The sequence below is a fragment of the Sarcophilus harrisii genome, chromosome 3, assembly GCF_902635505.1.
Source record: "Sarcophilus harrisii chromosome 3, mSarHar1.11, whole genome shotgun sequence".
Taxonomy (NCBI): domain Eukaryota; kingdom Metazoa; phylum Chordata; class Mammalia; order Dasyuromorphia; family Dasyuridae; genus Sarcophilus; species Sarcophilus harrisii.
In genome coordinates this window covers 487410223-487438054 of record NC_045428.1, presented here as the reverse complement: position 1 = coordinate 487438054, position 27832 = coordinate 487410223, and the positions used below count along the sequence as shown (strand labels likewise).

The window sequence follows — 27832 nt, the reverse complement described above, 5'->3', positions numbered from 1 at the left end:
CAATGCCTAGTTTCTGCCATACTGGTTTCCAATTTTCCCAGCAGTTTTTGTCAAATAGTGACTTTTTATTCCAAAAGCTGGAGTCTTTGTGTTTGTCAAACACTAGATTACTATAGTCATTGACTATTTTATTCTGTGAACCTAACCTATTCCACTGATTAACTACTATTTCTTAGCCAGTACCAAATGGTTTTGATGACCACTGCTTTGTAATATAGTTTTAGGTCTGGCACAGCTAGGCCACCTTAATTTGCATTTTTTCATTAATTCCCTTGAAATTCTTGACCTTTTGTTCTTCCAGATGAACTTGTTATTGCTTTTTTCTGGATCTGTAAAATAATTTCTTGGGAGTTTGATTGTATGGCACTAAATAAGGAGATTAATTTAGGTAGAATTGTCATTTTTATTATATTCCCTTGGTCTTCCCATTAGCACTTGATATTTTTCCAATTGATTAGATCTGACTTTATTTGTGTGGAAAGTGTTTTGTAGTTGTGTTCATATAGTTCTTGACTTTGCCTTGACAGATAGACTCCCAAATATTTTATATTATCGATAGTTATTTTAAATGGAATTTCTCTTTATATCTCTTGCTGTTGGATTTTGTTGGTAATCTAAAAAAATACTGATGATTTATATGGATTTATTTTGTATCTCACAACTTTGCTAAAGTTGTGAATTATTTCTAGTAGTTTTTTAGTTGATTCTCTAAGTACCATCATATCATCTGCAAAGAGTGATAATTTGATTTCCTCATTACCTATTCTAATTTCTTTAATCTCTTTTTCTTCCCTTATTGCCAAAGTGAACATTTCTAATACAGTATTGAATAGTAAGGGTAATAGTGGGCAACCTGAAAAAGGCACTTATTAAACTTTATGTGCCAGTCACTGATAAATATTAGGGAGAAAAAAGGGAAAAAAAGTTCCTGTCCTGGAGAAGCTCACATTCTCTAATAGGGAAGCAAACAAGAAAATGGGTAAATACAACGTGAATATGTGTCACACACATATATGTATTTATATATGTATGCATATATATACATATGTGCATACACACACACACACACACACATATATATATATATATATATATAAAACAGATAATCAGAAGGTAATCTCAGAAGGTATGGCACCAGTATTAGGATAGGAATGATGTCTGGAAAAGGACTCATGCAAGTTAATGTTTCCACTGAATTTTGAAGGAAGCTAGGGAAATTATAAAGTAAAAGAAAGGAAGAAAAACATTCCATTAGAGGAAGACAGTCAGTGCAAAGACACAAATATAGGAAATGAAGTGTTATCTGCAGGAAGCAGCAATTAAGAAGATCATATGGCAGGATCATAAGGTGTGTGGTGAGGAAAGTAAAGTATAAGAAGACTAAAAAAGTAGGAAGGAACCAGATTGTTAAGAGCTTTAAATGCCAAAGAACTTTATATTTGATCCTGAACATGCTCAAACTCATACATTAAGAAAATCACTTTGGCAACTGAATGAAAGATGGATTGCAGTGAAGAGACACTTGAGGCAGTGGGAATAGTTAGAAGACTATTGAAATAGTAAAGGTAAGAGGTGATGAAGGTGGCTGAGTGGAAAGATAGGGCTATATATGAGGGATGTTGTAAATGTAGAAATAATACTTTCTTATTAACACTGTAGTCATGAAAACCTAGCTAGAAAAAAACATCTATGAGAAAGGGTTCTTTATGATGTCAAATGTTACAAAAAAGTTAAGAGATGAGTCTTCATACTGATAAATATCCTTACATTTGCCAATTAAGAGATCATTGGTAATTTTGAAGAAGATAGTTTCTGTTGGATAAATGAAATTGAAAGTTAAACTTCATAGTGTTAAGAAAGTGAGAGAAAAGTTAATGGAAGTCTCTAGTGCTATGTATGGAAAGCTTTGGCTAAAAAGGGGAAAGGGGAAGGAGAGAAATGGAATAATTAGCAGGGATAATTGGGTCAAGGAAGTGATTTTGTTGTTGTTGTTGTTGTTGTTTGTTCTAAGAAGAGATGGATATGGAAGAGTTTGTGGGAAATGGGGAAGCAACCAGTAGATAAAGAAAACCTGAGGATCTGAGAGAATGGGGATAATAGCTGAAGAAGGGAGAGGATGGTATCAAGAGTACATTGAGAAGTATTTGCCTTGCAAAAAGAAGAGCCACACTTTATCTGAAATAGGAACAAAGAGCAATGTGGGGAAAGATATCTTAATTATATAAGTTAGGAGGGAAGAAGAGTAGGCTTTTGGTGAATGGCCTCAATTTTTTCAGTGATATATGAGATAAGAACCTCAGGAGAGATGATGTGTGGATGGGTGGGATGGGGGAATGCCATGGAAGGCTTGAGGAGAAATAAGAAACTTTGGAATAGCTGCTTTTGTAGTGAATCAATTAGGGAGAAATAGGATAAATTTCCTCCCTGTGGTTAGGGCCCAGTTGGGATTATGTAACATAAATTTGTAGTAGATTTTCTTATTTAGAATCAAGTAAATAGAAAAGGCAAATGGTGGTAGTAAGCCAAGATTGGGGCTTAGCAAGGTATGATTGACAATAAGAGAAGGGTGAAAGGAATTTGAATAGAGTATAGAGTAGAGTTGAGGTGTTTCATAAATTGTCAAGAAAGGCAAGAGAGGAGAGTAGTGAAGGCCTGGGACAGAAATAGAGGATGATGGAGATTAGGAAAAGAAGAAAGAACAGAGATCATAAGGCATGGAGAAAGATGGAATGATAAAATGTGATCATTTAACTGTATTTTGGAATTTAAGAATAAAAGAAAGTTAAAAAATACTGGAAAGAGTGGTGAGGGAGGAAGTCTTGAGGTAGCTAGGTATCAGTCAGTGCCAGAAGATAGGAGTAAAAAAGAAAGAAGTTCAAGATGAAAGCATATTTGTTAATTATGGTACAGATATTCAATAGGTCACAGTGAAAAGGGAAGGAAAATATGGACCAGGACATTGTGTGTGGGAGTAGGATTGAAAGGGGAATAAGAGTAAGGAGGTTGGAGATGGGGTTTGGATTTGGAGCCCAGGGTTCATAATCTCTAGCATAGGGAAAGTATGAGAAGTTGAGTATATGTTAAGCAAAAGAGAGTGAGTTCCCTCTCTCCGTCCCTTATCAGTCAGTTAATTAATAAACATTTATTAAGCATCTATTAGGTGTCAGGTACTGTGCTAAATGCTAGAATACATAAAAAGGCAAAAGATAAGTTTCTCCTTTCAAGGAGTTATTCTCCTAATAAGGGGAGAACAAAGAAATATATACAGATATGAGCTATATATGAGCTAAATAAGAAATAATTAACAGAGGGAAGGCATTAGAATTAAGAGAGTTTAGGAAAGGCTTCCTTTAGAAGATGGTATTTTAGTTGAGATTTAAAAGAAGCTGGCAGGTGGGGATAAGTTAGGAGACTATTCCAGGCACTGGGGACAGCCAGAGAAAATGTCTCGAGCAAAAAGATAGAGTTTCTTGTTTGAGGGACCCCAAGGAGGTCAGTGTCACTAGATTGAAGAGTATGTGCTGGGGGAGTGTGGTGTTAAAAAGACTGGAAAGATAGGAGAGGTTAAATTATGAAGGACTTTGAATGTCAAATAGAATATTTTGTATTTGATTCTGAAGGTGATAGGAACCCCTGAAGTTTATTGAGTAGCAGAATGACATGGTTGGCCCTATACTTTAGACAAATCACTTTGGTGGTTAAATGGAGGGTGGAGTGGAGTGGGGAGAGACTTGAGGCAGGCAGACTCATTAGTAGGCTATTGTAAAAGTCTAGGCAAGGATGATGAGGGCCTGCACTAGAATGATGGCAAAGTCAGAGGAGAGAAGGGATATTGCTATTACAAGAGTATTGGTATTGATGTCTCTTGCAATAACATCTCTTGCCGAAGTGAAATCAGCAGACCTTCACAACAGTTTGGATGGGGGGGTGGTGGATAAGAGTGAGGAATTAAGAATGACAGCTTTCCATCCTGGGGGACTAAGAAGATGGTGTTGCCCTGTATGGTAACAGGGAAAATAGGAGGGGGTGAGGGTTTATGAGGAAAGATAACGAATGCTCTTTTGGACATGAGGAATTTAAGATGTCTACTGGACATTGAGTTTGAGATGTCTGAAAGGCAGTTGGAGATGCAAGACTGGAGATCAGCAGAGAAGATGAGTCAGGACAGGTAGATTTGACAATGTTCAGCATAGAAATGGTAATTAAATCCATGAAATTACCAAATGAAATACTATAGAGGGTGAAGAAATGATGACCCATGATGTAACCTTTTGGGGCACCTATGGTTAGGGTATGATCTGGATGAGATTCATTAAAAGATATTGATATGGAACAGTCAGATAGGAGGAGAACTAGGAGAGAGAGTTGCCCCAAAACCTAAGGAGAACAGAGTATCAAACAGTGATCAACAGTATTAAAGACTCAGAGAGGTTGAGGGGTGAGAATTGAGAAAAGATCATTGAACACCATTGAATCCTCTCGTGGAACATAAAGAGTTAAATAAAAACAAAACAACCAACATGGAGAGCACATCTAAAAGACTATGAGCATCCTATACCGGTAGTCACCTTCTTTTCTTTCAAGAGTAAAAAGGTTTGTTTCATTTTTTTCTCCTAGACATTGTTGCATAATATTTTTCAACATAATTTTTGAATTACTTTAGATGATCTTGTTAAGTTCTGGGGAACAACCCTAGGGAAATGTGACCTAGTAACTGCTTCTTCAGGTTCTAAAGCTCTTGCTTTCTCAGAAACCATAATTGAAACCCAGAAAATTGGGGTTTTGACTTTAAAATTCTTGTGACTACCAAATAATTTTTAAAAATCAGAAGTAGATCATGATTTGATCAGTGGAAACAACATTAAAGAAAATATATTTTCATTTGCTTTGTTACTGTACCCTAATGATTGTGGGACCTTTACTCTGACTTGCAACTGAAACCTCCTTTTTGGGGTGTCTTTCCCCTTTAGAGTGAGCTCCTAGAATTAGGGGCTATCTCTGTTTTTCTGTTTTTATCCCCAATACTCGATACAGTACTTTGCACATATCTAGGACTTAAATGTTTTTTCATCGATGCATCTAGTCTACTCTAACCCATACATGAAAGGAAAGTCTACTATAACATTTCCATGAAGGGATTGTCCAATGTCTGCTTGAAGACCTTCAAAGAGAGGGAACTCACCACCTCTCTGGACACTTTTGAATAGTGTTAATTGTTAAGAAATTTTCCTGATGTAATTTTTCTTCTTTTTAATTCCCACTCAGAGTTGTTTGGCCATCTGATCAAACATTAGTTATATGGGTAATCATTTCATCAGTTTCACCTGATATTTTAAGTTAGTATGGTCTCTGATAGTCTTTACCCTTCTGTGATCTGTTGACCTAATCCCTTATACCAATATACCAATTGATGTTATAGAGTGACCATACATAAAACTATTATTCTGCTATTATAAACCTGAACTTGTAGAGTATAGGCTCTATTGTTATTATATTTGGGGGGGGGGGTTTATCTGTGTTCTAGCTGTCCCTTTGACTTAAGTATTTGTTAAAGAAGGTATGACCTTAGGTTTGATTCTCTCTTATAGTTTGAGCTAGTTGTTGGGGTATATTATGCAAATATCTCTTTCAATTGACTCTTTTTCTTACAATCCAAAGAGATGAATAAACATTAGTTTCTACTTGTGTCTATAGCAAGGAATCTAATTCATCTATCAGCAGTAAGTGATGATAATGAATTGTTTTTGTGGAACACCTACTAGCCTGTGGGAATGTTAATAAACCAGCAAGTTGCTCCATCCCTTCAACACAGAATAGGGTAGTATAGCTTTCTATTAGTCTGCTTATTTGTGTATTCCATGAATACCAAGATTTCACAGCAGAATTCTTACTTTGTCATAACAATGGACTAGAGGATCACAGTTTTATTTATTTCAGCATTCTTCTAGGCTAACATTGTATCTAGTTTCTCTCTTTATCAAGGGATATACTGGTTGTGAGTTTTTGTAATTTTCTTATCTTTTAGATAAAACCCCACAAATTTATAGGTAGATGTGGTCTATCTCCAAATATCAGTACATAGGGTACAAAACCAGTAGCATCAGTCAGTCAATAAACATTTATTAAATGCCTACTGCTATGTTCCTGATGTTGTGCTATTGCTTGGGATGCAAAAAAAGGCAAAAGACAATTCCACTCTCAAGGAGTTTACAATTTAATGGGAAAAAATGCCCAGCATCATTTCTGGTAGAGTTGTAGGTGTGCACTAGGAAAACCACATATTTAGATCCGTAGATATTTTTATTCAGATATTATTATAACTAACATGCTCAAAAGTGTGTGGTTGAAATGATCAGGTTGTGGGTCCCCATTAGGGTGGCAAAGCTAACATTTCCTTGAACATTTCAAAATCTCTGCCTAAATTGAAATGGATCATTGTAAGAAGTCCATATTATTGAGAAATATCTAATTTTTCTTCCAACTGCCAGTTCCTCAAATACTTGAAGACAAGTATTCCATCTCCAGTGAATCTTCTTTTTTTCCAGGTTAAATGTTGGAATACATGGGAGAGCTGCTGAAATGCACAGGAGCCACCTAACAGTGGCTGCTTGGAGATCCAATCCAGAATGGATCTCCTCTTGTGAGAGGATGATACAAGGAAACTGAAAGGCAGTTGCTGTTCTCTGACCTCTCTGACTGAGAGGCTGTTACATTGTCTGACCTCTCTCCTCTTCCCTCTGCTTCCAATTTATCTTGTTTCCAGTCCACAATACCTGTGTCAGCAAAGGCTGCCCTGCAACTCCTTCCGATGTTATGATTCACAGTTGTGGAGGCTCTCAGAGAATTGGCATGTCCCTTAACAGTTAAATATATCTAATTCTTTCTAATAATCCCCATATGCCAAGGGACTTCAAGAACCTTTTACCTTTGTTGTCTTTCTTTGAGCACTCTCCAGTTTATCAACAATGTCCTTCTTAATCCTTGGTACTCAGAACTGAATAGAAAAATCCACATGATGTCTGGGGACAGGGTATAGTGGGACTATCACCTTCCTATTCCTGGAAGCTATCTCTCTCTTAATATATGTAGTTTTTTATTTTATTTTATTTATTTTTGCTGAGGTAATTGGGGTTAAGTGACTTGCTGTCTAGAGTCACACAGGTAGGAAGTATTAAATGTCTGAGACCAGATTTAAATTTAGGTCCTCCTGACTTCAGGGTTGCTCTATTCACTGCACCAACTAGCTGCCCCCTAATATATGTTTTTTTTTAGCTGCCAAATCACATTGCTGTTTGCAGTTTACTAAAACCCCAAGATCATTTTCAGAACAATTTTTGAGTATCCATGCCCTTTCAATATTTGTGAAAGTGACTTGCAACCAAATTTAAAACTAAATTTATTCCTATTGAATATTATATTAGAATTAACCCAGTACTCAAGCCTGTCAATATCCTTTTAGATCTTGTCATCCACTGTATTAGGTATCCTATCCACCTTTATATTATTTGAAAATTTGATAAGCATACCATCTATGCTTTTAATCAAATCATTGATAAAAAATGTTAAACAACAAAGGTTCAAGTTCAGATACCTGGGGTACTCTCCACTGGAAGCCTCTTGCCTTGTTGACATTGAACCATTAGTAACTATTCTTTAAGGCAGGTATACAACCAGTTCTAAATTCACCTGATTATATTTTAATTTAATTCATATCTCTCTATCTTCTCCATGAAAATAAATGAGATATTTTATTGAGTATTACTGAAATTAAGGTAATTTGTAATCATAGCATTCTCTTCATCTGCTACTTTAATAATCCTATCTGACCTTTTTGTAAATGTCTGCCAACCTTTTCTTTGATGATTTTAGGAATAGAAGTTAAGTTCACTGATTTATAGTTTAAAGAATCTCTCCTTTTCTCTTTTTTGAAAATTGGGAAAACATTTCCCCTTCTCCTTTTTATAGTACCCTAGGTTTCCCTGAGCTCTTACACATCACTGACAATGGCTCAGACATCACATCTGCTAGTTTTTTCTTGACTCAAGGATGTAGTTCATCTGGTTCACATTTCTTGAATTCATAAAGGATAACTGGATGCTGATTTACTATCTCCTTAATTGTCTTGGATATCAAGTCCTTGTTAGTAAATTTTTGTCATTTTCAGGGTAAAAGTCATTTTCCTTTATAGAGAAAACATAAACAAAATAGTTAAACAATTCTGCCTTTGTTCTATTGTCATTCATATTATCCTACTTACCCAAATATAGATCCTTTTTGGATCTTTCTTTTTCATCCAATATAGCCAAAATTATAAAACTTCACCCTTCCTTCCTCCCTCCCCTTGGCTTCTTTCCCTAACTTTACCTCAGTTCTGAACTTTAGCATTCCTGGTGCTATTTTTTTTTCCAGTACCATGCTATGCTCTTATATTCATCCTCTATTTCCTATTTCTATTTTCTGCACCTTTCTTGTACAAATCTAAGTTGGTTGGTGAGTACCTTGTATATCCATACCAGTTTCATCAGATAAATCCCATTTTTCCTTCTCATTGGAATTGTTTTCCCTTTTCCTTAGCATTGCTATACTTGTCTTTGGAATTTTATTCTTGAATATCTCTCACTCCTTTTTGGCTGATTTCAGTCTATGGGAATCCTACCTCTCTTTCCTCTTTAACTTTTGAAATAACCTTTCCCATAAACTAGAAGTTTATATCAGATCATCCAGATTCCCTATCTTTTTCTATTATAAACTGTAGGAGGAAGTGGGCACTTTCCCTCAAGATTCTCATCACTTTCACTTCTCCAACTAGTTTCTCTTTATTAGTGAAAATCAGACCCAGAACAGAGTGTCAATATAGGTATGCTTTAATTCCTCTACTAATATGCTTCCTCATTAGTGACTAGGAAAGTTCTTACACTGGATATCAGCTTAGCTTCCTTGGTACTGTTTTCTGTCATTGCTACTGCAGAAACAGAGAGGCTACATAGGCCATCAAGTCATTTTATGTTTTATCTTTCACCCACCCCAAAACACTAACTCATGGCTGATTTAGTGAAGAGCTTCTATGTCCAAATGTTGGCCTTTTCACAATGGACATTTACTTGTTCAATATTTTTGTTATTCAAACAATTTGATAATTTGGCATCCCAATAATCAAGAGTGTATATTTTTAAAAAGTTGCTTGAAATTTAACACTTTTGGAAAACAATCCTGATAACAATTCAAGCAATAAATAAAGTCACACAACACCATGATTATTAAAAATGGTTCCCCAGGGAGTGAAACATATTGACATCATTATGTGGTAAAAGTTATTTTTAAAGGCCTTGATTCTCTTATAGTTTTAATTTTATTTCAATTTTAAAAATATGTGCTTAAATTGCCAAGTCTGGTTTAAGGATGGCTATATGTAGTTCATCAGAATTTTATATATGAAACTACAGAATTTCAAATTATATTAAAATATGTAGAAAAATGTCATTATGATTATTATTAATGTTTTGATTAAAATAATGTGATGTCTTTTAAAATCAAGACATAATAGTATGAACATTTGGTAGTTTTATTCATCATAATAAGTGGATTTGTATCCATTCTCTGAACATAGTAGGTATTTGGTAAACATGGAATGAATTAGTTTTTATGTGGAGAACAATGGTGGATCTTGTTTATGAGAATAAAATTTTGACTCCTTTCTATGAAGAGGTCAGTCCTGATCTAGTCATTGGTGTGTCTGTCTAATTAACAACTATTTGAAGTTCACTATTTTTGAAACAAGTTTGCTATTGATTTTAAATACACATAATTCAGCAGGAGGTAGAACTTGATCCCTGCCTTGTAATCTGTGTGGCATTTCCATTAAGAAGAATGTGCTTGCTAAGAGACTGCAGCTGTTAGTGTATTAATGGAAATCTAATGGAGTGCCTAGGCAGGCAGCCAATAAATCAACAGGATTAGGTTCTAGGAGGTGTCTCACTCAGACACAAGTGGGAAGGGAGAGGAAAGATCTTTAATTTCTATGCTATACTATTTTTTCTCTTCTCCCAGAGGCCTTGAGCTCTTGGCAAGTCTGTGTTAAAAAGCCTTCTGGAACCCTTAACGAACTTTTATTATATTGGTAGATATCTTTAAAAATTTTTGTAAAATAAAGTTCATAGTGATCTGTGCTGGATGTTTATAAAAATAGAATAGGATTTCCTCACATTTCAGAATACTACTCATTGACAGATTTTTTAATTGAGCATAATCATTATTAGAGAGAAAAAGAAGCTTTATTTAAGAAAACCCAATGCATGGAGTTCTGGAAAAGCCCACAGGACAATTACTAATTTATTAATGAATCTAAAATGAAGATAGGATAGGATTATTAAAATGGATAATTATTAACAGGATAATCTTCATGGGAAATCCTATGATTCCTGAGCCTGACTTATCATTCTACTTTTAGAATTATGCTTTTTGGAGAGTCAGGTAAAAATATCCAACCAATTTCTAATTTTCTTTTGAAAAAAGCAATTTGAAATACTTAGTTGTTGGATGAAAAAATAAGGAGGAGTTAAAAGTCCAGAGTTATGAGGGGATTTTGAGGTTTTCCTTTATGGTATATGCTGAGGTTGGGTGTAGGCACAAAATGATGAAGTTTGGTGTGATGAATTCATAATGGTTTTTTCCTTGTCAAAAGGTACATTTATTTCTGAGAAGAGATTATAGTCAAAACGAAGAGGTCAAATAGGTACTAGCAGTGGTACATATGAAATATGTTTAGGAGAGCATATAGCAAGGAAAGGAATTTGAACAACAATGGAAAAGACAAGTTGCTCAGTGAAACTCATAATTAACCAGAAAGGAAATACATCATGAAATAGGAGTATGTCATTAACTGGCAGGCTAAATCCATAGAGGAGTTTAGCACCCTAAAAAAGCTAGTTAGCTATATATAAAAAGACACCCCATAAGGCATAAGGAAGGAGTGAGGTAGAAGATACCACAAGACAGAACACCATGGTGGACAAATCCAAAAAGGACTTGGCAAAGATGGCACAAATTTATAGGGAAAATTTAACCTCAAAGTTTGACTTCATAATTTGACTTTCTGATTAGATACAGTGAGATGGGGTTTCCCAAGATCTCCACAGGAATTGGACTATAAGTCTGAGCTGATCAGTACCCTTTCCTGCTAGACTCAGGTAATATTATAACTTTATCAGTACTTCAGGCTTTTTTTTTTTTTTTTTTTTTTTTGCCAACCCCAACTAATTACCCAGGACTTCATCAGTATGACATCTTTTTCTAAAGTTTCATTTAAATATCATTATTCTTTTTGTTGTTTTTTTTTGTTTTTTTTATTATAGCTTTTTATTTACAAGATATGTGCATGGGTAATTTTTCAGCATTGACTTTTGCAAAACCTTCTGTTCCAACTTTTCACCTCCTTCCCCCCATCCCCTCCCCTAGATGGCAAGTAGACCAATACATGTTAAATATGTTAAAGTATATGTTAAATACAATATATGTATACATATCCATACAGTTATTTTGCTGCACAAGAAAAATTGGACTTAGAAATAAGGTAAAAATAAATTGAGAAGGAAATGCAAGCAGACAAAAACAGAAGGCGTGGGAATGCTATGTTGTGGTTCACACTCATTTCCCATAGTTCTTTCGCTGGGTGTAGCTGGTTCTCTTCATTATTGAACAAATGGAACTGGTTTGGTTCATCTCATTGTTGAAGAGGCCATATCCATCAGAATTGATCATCATATAGTATTGTTGTTGAATTGTATAATGATCTCCTGGTCCTGCTCATTTCACTCAGCATCAGTTCATGTAAGTCTCTCCAGGCCTTTCTGAAATCATCCTGCTGGTCATTTCAGAACAATAATATTCCATAACATTCATATACCACAACTTATTCAGCCATTCTCCAATTGATGGTCATCCATTCAATTTCCAGTTATTAGCCACTACAAAAAGGGCTGCCACAAACTAAATATCATTATTCTTGCTGTGTTTTCATTTAATCAGTTTTTCCTAAAATTTTTGAATCATGAAAACATCCCCATCGAGTGTTATATGAAAAACAGACTTACTCTACTCTAAAGTTTGTAAAATGCTTTTAATAGATTCTCATTTAAGCCTCATACTAATCCTGTGAGACAGGTACTACAGATAGTATCCCTTTTTTACATATGAGGAAACTGAGGCTACATGACATGTCCATAGTCAGACAAAATCACAGGCTGGATTTGAATTCAGATTGTTGTTGTTTTGGCTGATGTTGTTTTTAGTACTAAAGAGCTGTCTGTGGGAAAATTTTTTTTTAAGAAGGAAATGTTGACATTCATTTTATATATATGTATACATAGTCAGGAAGACTTGGGTTCAAGTCTATACTAATTACACTAATTATGTGTAAATCTTTTAACTTCTCAATGACCAAGGCAGCTGATATAGATGAGTTGTTCAGAACAATGTAAACTGTAATCATTTCTTTGAATTAGTTTTGTTATTCTGCTAGTCTTCTGCACTGATAAATGATATTTGAGAATTTTTTAATTCCAGAAGAAACCTTCATCAGTATTTTAATAAGACTGCAGTAATAAAGGAAGGAGAGCTTATTCTTTAGAGTAGAATAATAAATATTCTTTTCAGTAGAAATGTAGATAAGAACTTAAGGTGCTATGTTATTTTCCAATGCCAATTAATTTTTTTCTGTTTAGTCTTTAGTCATTAAACACACATATACATATATAAAGCTTTACATTGCACAAGCCATTTGCACATGTACTAACTCATTTTTAAAAATCATCTTCTTTCTTCAAGAATTTTGTCAGTTGTTGTATTAATGAATCTAACTCCTTTTTTTTTTCTTGTGGATTGAAGTAAGGCAGACTTTTAGTTTCAGAACTGAAAAACACAAAAGAGATACAGGGAAAAAAGTATTAAGTTATACCTTCAGACACTGGTTGTAACTTTATGCTATATTATCTGATGATTGCCTAGGCTGGTGAAAGATCCTTGATTATTTAGTCATTGTGTTTTCCCTCTCCTAAATCAGAAGTTCTTACCCTTTCTTTCCTTTTCATGACTTACTCTTAGAGGTTAACATTTGTTTTGCTAATTATTACTAAATCTTTTTATTCCTCACTTTACTACTCCATGCTTTCTTATTGATTTGAATGTATTTTTAAACCAGAACTCTTTTGTGTGTGTGTGTGTTTTCTTTCTTTTGACTGTGGTAGACGAAAGTGACCTATCCATGTTACTTCCTCCTTGATTTAAAATTCATCTACTTGTATACCCTAATTATATGAAGTAATTATCTTACTCTTATTCCCCTTTCATCTCTATTGTTATTATTCAGCTGTGTTCAACTCTTCATGACTCCATTTTTTGTGTTTTCTTGAAAAAGATACTACTGGAATGGTTTACTATTTCCTTCTCCAGCTCATTTTACAGATGAGGAAATTGAGGTAATAGGGTTAAATAATTTACCCAGAGTCACATAGCTTGTGAATGTCTGAGGCCAGATTTGAACTGAGGAAAGCAAGTCTTTTTGACTCTGGGTTCAGAGTTCTATCCACCGTGCTACCTGAGTTTTATCTGTGGGAAATTTCTTTTTTCCTTTCCTTTCTTGTCTTGTAAAATAATCAAAACATAATAATAATAAAAATTCCAGGTGTCCTCTTTTATTTAACTTCCTCAGTGATGCCTTATCACATTAGAGTTATGAGGGGTATTTGTATAGTCTTCTCCTATTAGAATGCAAACATTTTATCCTTTTATAATTCTCTCTGATTGCCCACCCTTTTTTAATGTCTCTCTTGAAGCCTGTGTTTTTATTTAAAAGTTTCTACTCAGGTTTTTTTTTCTTCAGGAATTGCTAGAAGTCCTCTACTTCATTAGAAGTATATTTTCCTCCCATTGGGCTATACTTTTTTCTTAGTTAATTATTCTTGGTTGTAAGCCTATGTATGATATGTACACACACACACACACACACACACACACACACACACATATACCTATACCTATATTTGAATTTTTTTTCCTTTTGGAATACTGTTTTCTAAGCTCCTTTATCTTGATAGCTATTAAACCATGAGTAATCCTGAATGTAGTTTCTTTGATTTAGGAGTACTAGATTTGGGCTATGATATTTCTAACAGTTTTCATTCAAGAGCTTCTTTTAGACGAAGTGATCATCAGATTCTATATTTACTTTGCCCTCTGGTTTTAACAGATTTGGACTTTTTGTCATGATTTCTTGAAATATATATCCAGGTTTTCTTTGGTTGTGGCTTTTAGGTAGTTTGATGATTCTTAAATTCTCTCTCTTTGAGATCAGTTGTTGTTGTTGTTTTTCAATATGAACTACCCTAGATTTTCCTTTTTTCCCTCTACTTCTTTGAATATTTCTATTGTCACATGGAGTCATAACTCATGTTTGAGCTATTCTAAATTTTAAAGAGTCCATTACTTGAGAAAATTCTTTCCAAGAATTTGATGCTGCCCTCCTAGTCTAAACTTTGCAAACTTCTAATGCCATTTTGGATCTAGACACAACAAATGAAGGCTTGCTCCTGATTGTAGCATAAGTAGATAGTTGCTGGTCTCATCCCCTGTCATTTAGCTCAAAGGCTACATGGTTCAGAATAACAGCTGCTGGCTTTCCCTTTGGACTTAATTCATTGCCCTGGTCACACAGTTGTGGGTTGAATTCAAGATCTTACTGCAGAGTCAGAGTTGCATAACTTCTATTCACTTCTGTTCTAAGATGGATCTACAGTTGGTCTTTGCCCTGGAATATATCTTCAGGTCATCTCCTTAGTTCATACTGGATATATAACCCAGCTGGTTATGTCTTATGTTCCCTGTTCTTTGAATTGGAAAGATACATTGCTGTGTTTTTTATTATTATTTTCTGTTAAATTTTCTAATCTGATGCTCTTTCTAGATTTTTGTAGAAGTTGGGGAGGAGAATTTGCTAGTATTGCCCTTCCTACTCCCCATTTTGGCTAGTATTCCAACCAGAAGCTTTGTTGATGACCTAAGATATAATTCTTGCAATAAAGTTCTTACAGAGTTTTATAATACTGATTTGATTAAATTCAATTCAGCAAGCATTTAGTAAATACCTACTGTGTACTAGGCACTGTGCTAAGATTCTTGAGGATATGAAGCCTAAAAAGCTCTTGTTCTCTTACATTCTATAAGGATGTTATATATGTAACTGTAGTGGACAGTGAGTTATCATTCATATTACACTTGAAAATGAAGCATTTAAATCTGAGATGACTTACACTAAAAAGATCAGCACTTCAGGTTTATAAGTTTCAGTATCTATTCTGTAGAAAAAGTACAATATTTACTACAGTAGATTTGAGGTCTCACCTCTTATTTTTCCCCATGATGTTATTCTCTCCTTTAGGATTTGTTGTTCTAAAGAAAACTTATTTTTCAGAAAATGTTCAAGATTGATGGAAAGTAGATGGCATATGTTCTTCTTCATACACTGCATAGAAAAAAGTTGACAACCCCTCATTTCTCTTAAGTATACATAGATACACTGGAACATCATTATTCCAGTAATGTATGAGATTGTATTTACTGACTTGTGGGCTAATAGTGTTATTTTAAACTTTATTTTATTTTTTATTTTTTTAGCAGATAGCTGTTTTAAGTATTGCATGATTATGGTCATTCAAATTTTGGACAAAGCTCCTTGCTAATAATATAATAGCTAATATTTACATAGTGCTTTATATACATATTACCTCATTTGATCACATAATTCAATATGGGCTTGTTTTTGATGGAAAATTTCATCTGTAATACCATTTCCCTCTCCCTTTTAACATATAAGTAGGCCAAATTATACTTAATTAAACAAATGCATTAAAAAAAGGGAAACATTCAAGAAATAGGCAGGTAATTGCAGACACTTGACTTGGAATCAGGAAGGTTTAAATTCAAATATGGCTTCAGATACTTACTAGGTATATGATCCTGGGCAAATCCCTTAATATTCATCTGCTTCAGTTTTCCTCAGTAATAAAATGGGGATAATAGCATCTATGTCCTAGGATCTATTTTCAAAGTGTTTTGCAAATCTTTAAGTACTATATAAATCCTAATGATCATCATCATAGAGCAGTGTTAAACTCACTTAGAAAATAGCACTAAGAAAATTATGATATCACTTGAACATATGAACTTGGTTCTGGGTCATAGTGAATTTAACGGATGAAACTCTGATCATGTATTAGCTTTATTCCTACATTACTAATAGTTATATAATTCTGGAGACACATTGGTATCACGAGTAATTCAAAAAGTCACATGACATCCATAAGCTGTGCTTTAGAATAATATACCAGAGTTTATAAGATATAGAAGTCTTCAAATTTTACCCATTGGATATGAAAGAGGTCTATCATTTCAGTATAACAACAATATCCCTATGCTAAAATCCTCTGAATAGGTCAGTTTGAAGAATTCACTGAGTTCAGAAATTAACTTAAAAAAAAAAAGCCCGCATGGTATCAGTACACTGTTATTAGTTACCTCTTCTGGGGACCCTGGATCCTTGTGAAACTTAACTTTTGTGTCAATGAGCTTAGAGAGAAGATCTCTTTCTTCAGAGGTAGGTTCTCCCTTCAGTAGAATAGCTGTTATACATTGGTCAGACTTCTTATTCTGGAAAACTGCTGACATTTGGAGCTTGACTGAAAATACATCACTGAGACAAGCTTTCAATCCCTAATCAAGGAGGAGATAAAGTGATAGGAGCAGAGCAGTAGGCTTTTTATGTCAGTGTTATTTAAAACTTTATTGTAGAGAGAGATTGCAAAGGATAGAGGGCTAGTGATTATTATATCTTATTTATTACTTAACATTTGAATACCCACAAAATATTTCATGTAGCAATTTACATTCACACACAAATTCTAAAGTGCCTCCCCTGACTTTGGACAGTAACTCCTGCAGACAGTCTCAAAGAGTCTTGGTAATCAAGGTATTAAATATAACTTGGCCCTCTGGAAGTCTGCTTCCCTCACTGGGAAGGCTAAAAAACTTTCACTGGCTTCTCAGTGAACAACTATCTTATATTTATGTCTTTACTCATAGTTTTCCCTATCCTCTTTTCACATTTGCCTGTTGAAATCCCATTCTTCTTTTGAGATCTAATCCCCAAATCACCTTAATTTGCTCTTTTAGCTCTCTTCCTTCTCTGTGTTCTTTTATTACATTTATCACATTCTTTTTTATATTGGTTATTTGTGTTTGTCTTCTTCTTTCAGAAGTTAATTCTTTGAGAGAAGGGAATTTAGTTTTATATTGTATACCTCACAGTGATTTCAGCATAGTAGATACTTAAATATTTAATTCTTCACCTACAAGAAAATGCTTCAAAATTTAAAGACATTAATATTTCAAGCCAATTACACTGGACCACTACCTACCTATACAGAACTGAATGCCTTATGGTTAGAGACATTCTGCTTTAAAAAGAATCATGTTACCTCATAAAACAGCTTTAGAAAAATAGGATTGGAATCCTGGTAGAGATCAGCAGCAGTGATGTGGGCTAGACAGTGAATCAGGAGTAGAGTGAAGCTTCCCACAGATGCCAAACTCTCTCTCAAAACGAACAATTTATTCTGATCATTCTGTATTGAGAAAATACCCTACATCAGAGACATGAACTTCATAGACAGTCTTTCTAGCTTGGTAAGACTGAAATAACTCATACAATCATAAAATTCAGAATTCTTGAGATATGCAGTACCTTCCTGAATAATTAAACCTTAACTTTTTGTTTTCTTATCTTAGTCCCTTTCTTCCTTACATTATCACTACATTTATTCAGGAACTTAATCAACATTCCTTTATTTTATTTTTATAATCTCCTATTTGGTCTCCCTGTATGCTAACTCTCTTTCATCAGTCCATCCTCCAAAAAAGTTGCCCAAATAATATTGTTAATGTTCAGGTCTAACTATGTCACTTTCTTATTAAAGAAACATTGCATTCTCCCTATTATCATTAAAATAAAATATAAACTTCAGAGGCAGCAGCTAGGTGATGCAGTGGATAGAGCACCAGCCCTGAATTCAGGAGGACCTGAGTTCAAATTCTGGTCTCAGACACTTGATATTTCCTGTCTTTGTGACCCTGGGCTAGTCACTTAATCCTAAATGCCTCAGGGGGGAAAAATTAACAAACTTCAGTTTAGCTTTTAAAGTCTGTTATAATCTGGCTCCAAACTGCCCCTCTAGATTTTTCTTTCATATTATCCTTCATTTGTATATCATATATTCCAAGCAAACTGGTCTGCTTGCTGTCCCCTTAACTCAGTTTTCCATTTCCCACTCCATCTCTTTGCACAGCTACCCTGAATGCTTGTAATTCACTATTCCTTTACCTCTGTGAATCTTTATCTTCCGTCAAGAGTCCTCTCAGGTGCCACCTCCAATGAGAAGCCTTATCTAATCCTACTAGTTGTTAGTATTCACTCTTTGTTTCCTTAAATTATCTTAAATTGATTTATCTTTATTAATGTTGTATCCTCAACTCCTGACCTCTGTCCCAGCAGATTTATAATGTGGGGGTACCCATCAATTATATGCTTTTTATGGAAAATTAGAACTGATGAGGTCTAGATTTTGGGTTTCCCGGTTAGGGAACCAAAATGATGAGATTATGATTAGGGTTCCTGGTGGTCAGGGAGTTAAATGATGAGGTTAGTGGCAGGTTTGGGGTTCAGGGAACCAAATGAAGAGATTTGGTTCTCCTAAATCCCCTTTGGATTCAGCACAAGGAAGGGAATTAGGGGAGCCCCCTCTGGCGGTGCATAAGTCCTTCATAAAGGTATTTACAAACCTGAAAAGCTAGACTAATAAAAAAAGAAGTTTATTATAGACATTGGGAAGTCAGCCTTTGCTATGCATGAATAGAAAGACTGAATTCCTTAGTGGCAAGGTCTGACAGAGAAATAAAGTTTCTAGTAGAGAGATCCTGACAGAGAGTCAAAAAGTCTTAGGTGAGAGAGTTAAGAGAGGGTAATGCTGAAAGAGATTATCATTTCAGCAGGCAGAGATTTGCTGTTATGCCAGGGAGAGAGAGTTTCTTTGGCATGGCATATTAGGTCCTCTGTAAGGACTGAGTTTAAAATTGGCTCTTTTTATAATAGAAGTCTTGACAACAAGCTGGGGTTTGTTCTTGATGGGGGCTGGTTTCAACTTGAGCTGGAATTTGAATAGATTTGAATGAGTGTCTCTAGGTTTGATCTTTAATTCAATGGGAAACAATAGTGAGTGTTATCAATAGGGGTGGGACCCTGTCTCTCAGGATAACAGAATTAAACTGTTTATCCTGTTTCCCTCAGGCAGGGTCTTTTACAGAGGCCAGGATTCAAGGAGAATTTGTCCTTCAAGGATTTTTAGAGTTTCGGGGTTCCCCCTCGTCAGAACCAGGTTGGAAGAGTAGCTTTAAATATTCAACTTGAGAAAGAATGCCAAGTCTCAGTATTCTAGAAACTCCATGTTTTGGACCACTGCCATCTTACTCTCTGAACTTCTCATGTAATTTCCCCCCTCTATACATTCATATAAGCTTTACCTCATGTCTAAACTATACTTCTTTTGCAACAAGGCTCATCTAAGTACAATTTCCTCTGAGGACCCTTATGTAACCTAACTTCCCTCCACTTAGTGCTTTCTTCCTCCCAAGTTTTCTTTACCTCTACTTATTTGTAGACATATTATTTATTTCCCTATAGAATATATGTTTCTTGAAGCCAGGGATTGTTGTTCTGGTTTTACATTCTTGAGCTCTCCCAAAGTATCTTGAATTAATGGATATTTATTGGATTTAGTTGAATAAAAGGAAATTTCTTACTGGTTCATTTTTCTGGGAGAAACTTTTTACTGTCTCCCATTTTTTCTTGTCTTTCCTCTACTTTTCCCTGTAAATATGATTATTATTAGCACATAGATTATTAACCATTTATTGTATTAAATCTTATCCAGCTACTATTCCTTTTGTGGTACCTTGACTTTTCTCATTTTAAAAAAAATATTCTGGTTGTAGTTGAATTTTCAATTGTCTTAGTCTTCATTGTTTTCTTAAATCCTTTAAATTTTAGTAATAGATACAAAATATTTATTAGCCCTTTAACATTTATATAAAGCCCATCTTCCCATATGTTATCCAGTCAAAATCATTTTTTACTCCTGATTTCCTATTTGCTTACTTGGAGCTGCTAGGCAGGCACTACCTCACTAAGCATATCTTGGGGATTGTGGGGAAGAGAAATAGTTGCAAATCATTCTCTGGTGAGAGGTACTCTGGAGGCCAGGATTTCCTGAGGGCAGATCACATGACTTAAAGGAAATACCATTTTAGAGTCACGAGGTTTGAAAAGGATAGATAGGTTTATGGACATTTATGAATTTCTGGGCACAAGCCAGGACATATTCATCTCATTGACTCTAGAAAGCTCTTACTCAGTGGCATTTATTATCCTTTAGTTAAAGATTTTTTTTTCCAGTGGGATATATTAGGGATTGAGAAAGAAATATTAAAATATGTATATATATAAAAAATATATGCATGTACACATTTACACATGTGGACACATGCAACGCTGTAATATGTGCATATATGTAGATAGATACATATATGCATGTGTGTATACACATATTCATTTAATTTTTTCATTTGAGTCTTTATTAGATCCTAGAAAATCTTGGCTGAGAATGAAGTTGGAATACCTAATAGAAGAAAGAATTGTGGAAGGCATTGCCTGGGGCATGAATAGCTGGGAGGCTGGAAGCAATGTGCAGGGTGATTTCTGGAGCCTGAAAGGGAAACAATTCATTGTACTTATAGGGATTTTACATAATTGCCAAAATAATCTTCCTAATGCATATATTTGTCTTGGACACTCTTTTGAGCAAAACCTTTCAGTAATTCCCCAGATTAAGAAGCATCATGGAACACTGCAGTGAATAAACCTACTAGATTTGGAGTCAAGGAGTTGAATCCTATTTTACTAGCTGTGTGATCATGGACAAGTTACTTAATCTTTCCAAGCCTCATTTTCTTCATATGTAAAATGGGATATTAATACTTGTGTTCCTAATCAGTTGTTAGGATTATCCTTTGTAAATTTTAAGGTGTTGTAAAAATGTGATCTTTATTGTTTTCTTTTTAAAACAAGATCTGTCATTTCATTAGTGTGGGGAATTCCTGTATGGATATTCCCTCTTTTCCACAGAGGCAAGCCATTCATTAGTAACTTGTATTCAGAGAGTCTCTTTGGGTGCTGAAAGGTAACATGATTTGTTCATGTACACACATGCAGTATATATATCAGTGCCAGGACTTAAATCCAGTTCTTTTTGACTCCAAGGCCAGTACTTTATCTATAATACCATACTCTCTGTTGAATTATTATTATTATTAGATACAAATATTTTACCATAGTACTTGAAAACCGAACTTCCCTTTCTAGCCTATTGCTTTCTTGTTTGTCATATTGGTCTATTAAGTCATGCTCCTCTCTTCTGCCTTCATGCATCCCCTAAAGCTATTTCTTATGCCTTGAATGCAATTTGTCCACATTTCTTTCAATTAAAATTCCTCTTTGGTTTTAAGGTCTAACTCATGAATTGCTGTCTGCTTCCCATCCTTGTCATTGGGAAGTAAACTCAAACATTTTTAAAGTACTTTTCATTTCTTCTTTGCCAATATTACATTTTCCTTGTAAATACCTATTTGTTTATAAGCTTGTTCTCTTTTACTAGACTATGAGCTACTTGAGAGCAGTTACTACATCATTTTCCATCTTTGTTTCTCCAGTGCTTGGTAGATGTTGAAAAACAATGTTGAATTGTCCTGGAAAATTCCTTGCTCAACTCAGTTGTGCAATGTCAACTAGATTAATTTGAGTTAAGTGCATTGATACATCAATTCAGATTGCTCCTGGGCAAGCAAAGCCAATAAAATTAAGAGCATTTAAAAGGTCTTCTGCAAAGTTGAGGCAATCAATTTGCCAATTTTCTCATTAGAAAGATTAAACTTAGAGCTGGTGATATTACTTTGTAACTGAGGGCTTGGATGTTCACAAGATGCTATTCCTCTTCCACTCTCTATCACCTCCTTTCTGACAGCTTATTTTGCTGTGGCTGCTGGGGGATCATCATTTAGGTGAGATCTCAGTGTGTTCAGGCTTACTTTGATTTGAGGTGTAAGGAACTGTAGCATCGAGAGGCCATGTTGGTAAATCACAAACTCCCTGGCAGAAAGGTCTGATGGCTGAATTGGAATCAGCTTGCTTTTCTGACTTGCTCGATGATAGGGGTACTTCTGGGAAACACTTTTGAGGTCTGCAGTAAGAAAGAGATCCATGGGGAATTATTTGCCTTGCCCACTGACCAAATAAATGATACTTAAGTGAAAACAAGAACACTACTCTCCCAGTTTTACCATCATGAAGTACCATTTATGCATAAATTGAATCATTCAACATTTCTTGAAAGCCTATTATAGAAGAGAGACAAGGGACTGTAGGTATTAGCAGATAATGTCAAACATGGAGTCAAGAAGTTGAATTCAAATCTAGACTTGGACACTTACTGGCTGTATGATCTTGGACAAGTCACTAAACCCTGTTTCCTCATCTGTAATATGAGCTGGAGAAAGAAATGGCAAAACACTCTAATATCTTTGCAGAGAAAACCCCAAATGGTATCATGAAGAGTTGGATACAAATGACTGAACAATAGCAACAACTGTACTTACTACTAAATCTTAGTCCTTCCAATGAATCTAGAGGGAAATTCTTGAATTATAGTAATTCAAGAGTACCAGACATTAAACCTTAATTTTCTACAGTTTCATTTCTTTTTGTGTCAGTGGTTGTGTCCCTTTTCTAGTCAAGTTTATTGTGAACAAGCACATAAAGTTTAGAAAGATGAGGTATCCTTGGAGTAAGGTGAATTTCTTGGTTTGGGGTATAGCTGTTCTATTAGTTCAGCTATTTGATAAGCTTTGAGTTTGTTGTCATAGGTCTTCAGAAAAGAGAAATTGGCAAAGTACAGAGGCATTGGACTTTGAATTAAGTTGCTGAGCAACTCTCAGACTAGAGTCAAAAGACTACACAGGATTTCTGTTTGTAGCCTTGATTCTACCTGCATAAAATTACTCACATTCTATTTAAGTTCTTATCACCTTTCACCTAAAATTTAATAATCAGTTTATTTTCTGCTTGCTGTTATTTGTCCTCTTTCTAATCCATCTTCTACATAATTATCAGAATAACTTTCCTAAAATAGTCAGGTTATATCACTTCCTTGCTTAAAACAAAACAGAACCAAAAAACCCAACAGTTCAGACAGGCCCCTATTACCTCTAGGACAAAATAGAAACTCTTTAACCAGTACTTAAGTAGTCAAGTAGTCCACAATATAGCTCCAACATATCTTTCCATTTTAGTTTGTTTTACTTTACTTCATGTACATTGATTCTAACTCTTCATTGTTATAGTGCAACTGGATGATTCCAGAACTTAACTATGTATTTTCATAGGCTGTTTCCCATCGCCAAATACACTTCCCTCCTTGTCTCTTTCTTTCACTGCCCATATCTTCCATCAGGCCTCAGGTCAGGAGCTACTTCCTCTTTGGAAGCTTCTTTGATCCCTCCTAGTCTCATTAAATTACCTTGTTTACTTCTCTAGACATGTTTTGCAGTCTCCTAGTAGAATATAAACTCTTAGTGGAGGCTGTTTTGTTTTTGTTTTTATGTTGTCATTAAATCAACAAGCATTTAAGTGCCTACCAGGCCCAAGTATAGTGCTAAACAATGGAAACACAAATACAAAGAATGAAATAATCCCTCCTTGTCAGAGTTTTCATTCTAACAAGGGAATTGAAACTTTAAAGAAAATAAATGCAAATACATATGCTGTAATTAAATGCAAAGTAGTTAGGGAAGGAGGACATTAGCAATTGTAATCAGGAAAGTTCATATAGAAGATGGTTTTTAAACTATGTTTTGTAGGAAAAGAGGAATTCTATAAGGTATAAGTGAAAAAAGGAGTACTTTTCAGTCATGGGGCATAGCCATAAAAAAGCATGAAAGCGAGAGATGGGGAATTTTGTATGAGAAACAGAAAAAGCCACTTTGGTTCAATTATAAAGTGTATGTAGAATTTCATGAAGCTAGATAAGTTTTGTCCAGTTTGTGAAGGGCTTTAAAAGCTAAAAAGATAAGTTTGTATTTTATTCTAGAGACAGTAGAAAGTCATTGGAGTTCACTGAGCAGAGGAGTGACCAAATCAAGTCATCTCTTTGCTTAAGGAAAATCAATTTAGCAGCAATACGGAAGATGAATAGGAAATGGGTAGAGAGTTGAGGAAAGCAGACAAGTTAGGAAGCTATTGCAATATTCTGGGCAAGATGTATTTAGAGGTATGTGAGTAGAAAGAAAGGGTCAGATGCAAAAAAATTTGTGGATGTAGAAAGAGCAAGACTTGGCAATTAATTGATTGGCTTTGTGGACGAGTGTGATGAAAAATAATGGAAATGAGAAGATAATGCTCAGGTACAGGAAGGATAATGATGCCTTCAATTGAAATATGATAATTGGAATAAGGAGATTTTTGGAGGGGGGAAGATAATATATTCAGTTTTAGACATTGAATTTGAAATGTCAGTGAATTATCCAATTTGAAATGTCTGATAGACAATTCCGGTGATGAGGAACTGAAGTGTAGGGAATAAACTGTGGCTGGATATGTACATCTGCATAGAGGGTAACTTGACCATAATTGGTACTTAAATGCCTGTTGGATTGAATTATAAGTTAATTGTAGCATATTTTCTTGCCTCATACTCTTCCATGGTACTCCAGCCCAAGAGTCTAATAGTAAATTTTGCTTTCAATAGCAAAGCTAAAGAATATCAATTTATTGATATTCTTTCTTTGTGATAGTGGCCAAATATTTTTGATAAGGGCATGAATAGGTGGAGAAAGCTAGAAGAGAGCAAGTCTGCCCAGTAATTAGCTCACACCTGTTTCTTGTCCCTGATCTCCAAAGACTGGGCAATGACTTTGGGCTCCCTTCAGCATTTGTGTGAAGCTCCTCAATAATGGCCCCAACAAAGAACAGGCAATAACACCCTCCCTGAGAGAAGCAGCATCCTCCCCATAGAAACTACTTTTTGGGTAATTCTCCAAACACACAGGGTTCCTGGAGAAGAGAATCTGCAATACCCATTGTGGCATTCAGATCACAGACAGTTGGGCCAGTGTAAAGCCCCACCTGTTCCACATAATTGAATAGTATATATCTCGGACTTCACCAATTATGGACACTTTTAATATTCCCTCTCTCTCTGTCTCTACCACCCCCTTCCCACCAAAATGGTACCTGGATTTGTAAGAGTTGGAGGCGGTTCAGGTCCCTTATGTATTGCAGCTGACTAATGGCCCCATCCAGGGTTCCCTGTGTTTCTCTGACTAATATTTGGAACTCACCAGAATGATGCAGAACAATCTAGGACAGAGAAATCTTAGCTTAAAACTCAATTCAAACTGCTGCTCCCTATCTATCATATGACATGCCAATTTGGACCATATCCTTCTCCAATGGGTAGGTTCTCAAGAGGTACTTAGAATGAAAGGATGACTTTTATACCAGTCAAAATGTATAGTCAGGAATTGAACATAAGTTAGAGTTAGGGTATGGTTCAAGCATAAATTCTTTTTAAAATTCCCTGGAGAAATTAATGGTCAAGTAGGTAATTGAATTAGATCATTGGTGTCAAACTCAAATACCCAAATTGATTTAGAAAGTCTCAAATTAACATTATATTGTATTGTATTTTTATTTATTTTGTTTAACATTTCCCAATTGCATTTTAATTTGGTTTAGGCTGTGATTTTGACATTTCTGATCTAAATGACTTTTGAGTTTTCTTTTAATGCTGAAGATATGTGATTCTGTGAGCACTTCTCCTTCCCATTTCAATTACCCTAAAGTCTTACCTTTCTAGTCCAATGCCAGCTCTGTTTGCTCTGATATTTGCTCTGCTGCCTCCACATTTCCTTCTCTTGGCCATGCAGTCTACCACCACTTTCCTGACTGAGTTTTTCCACTGCCTATCCCAGGCATTGTAGGACTTTTCTCTCTTCCAGAACCACTTGTGTCTCCTGTTCCCATTCTTCTTTTAAGGAGGGCAGAGAAGAAAGACAAATAATAGCAATTGTCCAGAATGAGGGTTGGTGATAGGGACAATGGAACCAGAAGGCACTGTCAGAATAGATTTCTAAGATATTTTGAAGAATTTTAGGGAAAAGGGAATGACATTGCATCTCTCAAACAAGATGTGGCACCTGTCCTGACAGTTAAGGGATAGCAGATTCCCTACCCCTCAGGATGTTCTCTGATGATCATTCTGGGATTTGGGGGATATGTGAATGAGATGTCTAAGGTCTTTTCCCAGTTTGAGTGAGTAATCCCAGCATCAGAGGGTAGGGCATTAGAACTCTGGATCTTCTCTGGGCTTCCTGAAGAGAATGGGATTCCAAATCACAGCAAGTTTATTCAATTACCATCAATCTGTCTTGAGGCAACAGCTATGAATAGAAATAAAGGGGCAAATGGTCAGAAGGCAATACATCAATGAGAATGTTTTATACCATCTAGTCTATATTCTTTCAACTCTGTAATCCTGAAAAAGCAAAAGGTGATGGGACTAGGAAGTCTTGGGATTTATTTTTACATTTTTGATATTCTTGTTGATTTAATGAGAAAGATTTCAGAAGCAAATACTATAATAATGCTTGCAGCATCAAGGTTATAGGACCAGGTCAGAAGAACAGGAACAATAAAAAAAGCCTCTATTGTCTCACTTCCATTAGTGTATCCCAGTTGTGAGTATCAAGGAATTCCTGGCTGAGAGCTTCCAGATCCTCCATAAGCTGCTCCTCATCCTTCCACTGGTGACGTCAGTACTGCTCTCAGGCAGCCAGCTCCTTTTCCAGTAAGACAGTCTGGAAAACATCACTTACTCAGTCCTGCTTTGCCTTAGATGATTCACAAGTCTACTGCCATGCATGAACTCTCCATCCAGGCCAAAGATCCCCAAAGCAGATGGAGATACTGATTTTTTTTTTCCCAATTAGTATCCAACAGTATCCTAGGTTGATAGGATATCTAGGATAAAATAACATCAGTCTTCTTCATTCTCTTTTCCTTCACAGAGACCCTGGAGGCACTAGAACAGGGTGTGGAGTTGTATATTATGCCATAGGAGAGGAATCTAAGTTATATAGAAACAGTTTGGAAAGAGCAGGATTGTTGCATATCATGTCCTCTTCTATCTTTAGAGCTGCTACCAGTATTAGAGAATAGTAAGAGTACCTCTCTGTAGCATTTTTTTTATTTTTTTTAAAGATTCTTTTATTCTTCTCTTCCACTCCTCAATAATATTTCTCCATCAGCCTCAATCACCTACCAGGTTGGAATCTTCTACTCCTCCAGACAGGACCCCTAGTACTTGGACAATAGGCACCACCATTCCAACACTGGGATCAATCTGGGCATCATGACTGGACCAGGTTCCCCTGTCATGGGGTTGATAGTTTGGGCTCCAATAGAAATTGGAATAAGACCTGTGGGATACCCCCAACCCCCAAACCCCAACTTTAGTGACCATAATTAAATGGGATAGAGTTTAGGAATGAGGAAAAATCGGAAGTAAATGAGAAAGATTGCTTCCAGCATCGCATATCCCACTTGAGGCTATGAGTTCCGAGC

The 27832-nt window shown here is 35.4% G+C and overlaps 1 protein-coding gene and 1 pseudogene across 5 annotated transcripts in view; one reads left to right on the top strand and one right to left on the bottom strand.

The window, feature by feature from the left end:
• Positions 1 to 27832, top strand: part of BTG4 (BTG anti-proliferation factor 4) — a 129736-nt gene that overhangs the window by 20602 nt on the left and 81302 nt on the right. The gene's annotated exons all lie outside the window — the stretch shown is intronic.
• On the bottom strand, positions 12564 to 27646 carry LOC116422523 (annotated as a pseudogene).